Source organism: Heterodontus francisci, unplaced genomic scaffold (assembly GCF_036365525.1).
Source record: "Heterodontus francisci isolate sHetFra1 unplaced genomic scaffold, sHetFra1.hap1 HAP1_SCAFFOLD_1942, whole genome shotgun sequence".
Lineage (NCBI taxonomy): Eukaryota > Metazoa > Chordata > Chondrichthyes > Heterodontiformes > Heterodontidae > Heterodontus > Heterodontus francisci.
Window position 1 is genome coordinate 37,501 of NW_027140751.1, and position 4,457 is coordinate 41,957.

A 4,457-nucleotide genomic window follows, 5' to 3' on the forward strand; every position below is an offset into this window, starting at 1 on the left:
CCTGCCGGTAGTCCTTCCGAAAATGAGGCGCCAAATCGCCGCAACGGCCATTTTTCATTTCGGCATCGGGACTTCCGACGGCAACTGATTAACTAGCCCGGGGACTAGAGCGGCAGCAAATGCAACGTGCCCTCTTGGCGGGAGCAACTTGACCGCCCCCGTGGGGAAAGGTCAACTCGGGGCCCGGGAAAGTCGCCGAGTCCGACCCCATACACTTCCATGAGTTGGGGGTTTTGGCCTTCCCGGCCCAAGGCTCGCCTTATTTCGGCCTGCACTTTCGGAAAAGGGTGCATTCCTTTTGGTTAATGATTTCACCAGCCCGGGTCTTAGCCTCTGCCCCGACGGCTAAGTCTTTTGGTTAATGATTTCCTGCGGCTGGGACTACCCTTTCCCCCGCCCTGCAGGCACCCGGGTCGGGAGGCCGTCGGGGGCACTTTCCGGGGCAAATCCGGACCCTTACGCAAGGGAGAGTGCGCCCCCCGCCTCGGCCGGGGGTCAGGCTGCCGCCTATTAAGCCCGACAGAAAACCCGAAAAATGGACGAAAATGGGAAAAAATCCCCATCCGAAAAAGGCTTAAAAGTCGGTTGGGCGGCAGCTAGGGTCGGTCTCTGCAGACCTGGAGGCTCGGGTGGACTCTTGGAATAAACGTCCAAGTCCCGACTTGCCACCTCCTACTACTGTGCAGATACCCCGCCAACCCCCAGCCACCCGAATGACAAGCGTCCGATCAGCGGGACGAATTTGACAACTCTGGCCGGACCTCTGGAACTCCATCCCGGGTAACCGGGGCAAATTTTTCCGCTTGATCGCCCTTCCACTGGTTAACCATTTGCCCTTTCGGACTTAGTCTCTGGACATTATTCGACGGATTTTCTGGTTAACCATTTGCCCTTTCGGACTTAGTCTCTGGGCATTATTTTCGACTTTTTGGTTAATGATTTCACACTTTTTACTTACTTTTGCGCTTTTTGGTTAATGATTACTCTGCTTACTGGTTAATTATTTGCCCTTTCGGACTTAGTCTCTGGACATTATTTTCGAGTTTTTGGTTAATGATTTCACACTTTTAACATATTTTTGCGCTTTTTGGTTAATGATTACTCTGCTTACTGGTTAATTATTTGCCCTTTCGGACTTAGTCTCTGGAGATTATTTTCGAGTTTTTGGTTAATGATTTCACACTTTTTACTTACTTTTGCGATTTTTGGTTAATGATTTCACACTTTTTACTTACTTTTGCGCATTTTGGTTAATGATTACTCTGCTTACTGGTTAACCATTTGCCCTTTCGGACTTAGTCTCTGGACATTATTTTCGAGTTTTTGGTTAATGATTTCACACTTTTAACATATTTTTGCGCTTTTTGGTTAATGATTACTCTGCTTACTGGTTAACCATTTGCCCTTTCGGACTTAGTCTCTGCACATTATTTTCGAGTTTTTGGTTAATGATTTCATACTTTTTACTTACTTTTGCGCTTTTTGGTTAATGATTACTCTGCTTACTGGTTAACCATTTGCCCTTTTGGACTTAGTCTCTGGACATTATTTTCGAGTTTTTGGTTAATGATTTCACACTTTTTACTTACTTTTGCGATTTTTGGTTAATGATTACTCTGCTTACTGGTTAACCATTTGCCCTTTCGGACTTAGTCTCTGGAGATTATTTTCGAGTTTTTGGTTAATGATTTCACACTTTTTACTTACTTTTGCGATTTTTGGTTAATGATTTCACACTTTTTACTTACTTTTGCGCATTTTGGTTAATGATTACTCTGCTTACTGGTTAACCATTTGCCCTTTTGGACTTAGTCTCTGCACATTATTTTCGAGTTTTTGGTTAATGATTTCACACTTTTAACATATTTTTGCGCTTTTTGGTTAATGATTTCACACTTTTTACTTACTTTTGCGATTTTTGGTTAATGATTACTCTGCTTACTGGTTAACCATTTGCCCTTTCGGACTTAGTCTCTGGACATTGTTTTCGACATTTTGGTTAATGATTTCACACTTTTAACTTAATTTTGTGCTTTTTGGTTAATGATTTCATACTTTTTACTTACTTTTGCCCTTTTTGGTTAATGATTACTCTGCTTACTGGTTAACCATTTGCCCTTTCGGACTTAGTCTCTGGAGATTATTTTCGAGTTTTTGGTTAATGATTTCACACTTTTTACTTACTTTTGCGATTTTTGGTTAATGATTTCACACTTTTTACTTACTTTTGCGCATTTTGGTTAATGATTACTCTGCTTACTGGTTAACCATTTGCCCTTTTGGACTTAGTCTCTGCACATTATTTTCGAGTTTTTGGTTAATGATTTCACACTTTTAACATATTTTTGCGCTTTTTGGTTAATGATTTCACACTTTTTACTTACTTTTGCGATTTTTGGTTAATGATTACTCTGCTTACTGGTTAACCATTTGCCCTTTCGGACTTAGTCTCTGGACATTGTTTTCGACATTTTGGTTAATGATTTCACACTTTTAACTTAATTTTGTGCTTTTTGGTTAATGATTTCATACTTTTTACTTACTTTTGCCCTTTTTGGTTAATGATTATCTGCTTACTGGTTAACCATTTGCCCTTTCGGACTTAGTCTCTGGAGATTATTTTCGAGTTTTTGGTTAATGATTTCACACTTTTTACTTACTTTTGCGATTTTTGGTTAATGATTACTCTGCTTACTGGTTAACCATTTGCCCTTTCGGACTTAGTCTCTGCACATTATTTTCGAGTTTTTGGTTAATGATTTCACACTTTTAACATATTTTTGCGCTTTTTGGTTAATGATTACTCTGCTTACTGGTTAACCATTTGCCCTTTCGGACTTAGTCTCTGCACATTATTTTCGACTTTTTGGTTAATGATTTCACACTTTTAACATATTTTTGCGCTTTTTGGTTAATGATTTCATACTTTTTACTTACTTTTGCGCCTTTTGGTTAATGATTACTCTGCTTACTGGTTAACCATTTGCCCTTTCGGACTTAGTCTCTGGAGATTATTTTCGAGTTTTTGGTTAATGATTTCACACTTTTTACTTACTTTTGCGATTTTTGGTTAATGATTACTCTGCTTACTGGTTAACCATTTGCCCTTTCGGACTTAGTCTCTGGACATTATTTTCGAGTTTTTGGTTAATGATTTCACACTTTTAACATATTTTTGCGATTTTTGGTTAATGATTACTCTGCTTACTGGTTAATTATTTGCCCTTTCGGACTTAGTCTCTGCACATTATTTTCGAGTTTTTGGTTAATGATTTCACACTTTTAACATATTTTTGCGCTTTTTGGTTACTGATTTCATACTTTTTACTTACTTTTGCGCCTTTTGGTTAATGATTACTCTGCTTACTGGTTAACCATTTGCCCTTTCGGACTTAGTCTCTGGACATTATTTTCGAGTTTTTGGTTAATGATTTCACACTTTTTACTTACTTTTGCGATTTTTGGTTAATGATTACTCTGCTTACTGGTTAACCATTTGCCCTTTCGGACTTAGTCTCTGGACATTATTTTCGGGTTTTTGGTTAATGATTTCACACTTTTTACTTACTTTTGCGATTTTTGGTTAATGATTACTCTGCTTACTGGTTAACCATTTGCCCTTTCGGACTTAGTCTCTGGAGATTATTTTCGAGTTTTTGGTTAATGATTTCACACTTTTTACTTACTTTTGCGATTTTTGGTTAATGATTACTCTGCTTACTGGTTAACCATTTGCCCTTTTGGACTTAGTCTCTGGACATTATTTTCGGGTTTTTGGTTAATGATTTCACACTTTTTACTTACTTTTGCGATTTTTGGTTAATGATGACTCTGCTTACTGGTTAACCATTTGCCCTTTCGCACTTAGTCTCTGGAGATTATTTTCGACTTTTTGGTTAATGATTTCACACTTTTAACTTAATTTTGTGCTTTTTGGTTAATGATTTCATACTTTTTACTTACTTTTGCCCTTTTTGGTTAATGATTACTCTGCTTACTGGTTAACCATTTGCCCTTTCGGACTTGGTCTCTGGACATTATTTTCGAGTTTTTGGTTAATGATTTCACACTTTTTACTTACTTTTGCGATTTTTGGTTAATGATTTCACACTTCTTACTTACTTTTGCGATTTTTGGTTAATGATTACTCTGCTTACTGGTTAACCATTTGCCCTTTCGGACTTAGTCTCTGGACATTATTTTCGAGTTTTTGGTTAATGATTTCACACTTTTTACTTACTTTTGCGATTTTTGGTTAATGATTTCACACTTTTTACTTACTTTTGCGATTTTTGGTTAATGATGACTCTGCTTACTGGTTAATTATTTGTACTTTCGGACTTGGTCTCTGGACATTATTTTCGACTTTTTGGTTAATGATTTCACACTTTTAACATAATTTTGCGCTTTTTGGTTAATGATTACTCTGCTTGCTTGTTACTGATTTCCCCTTTCGA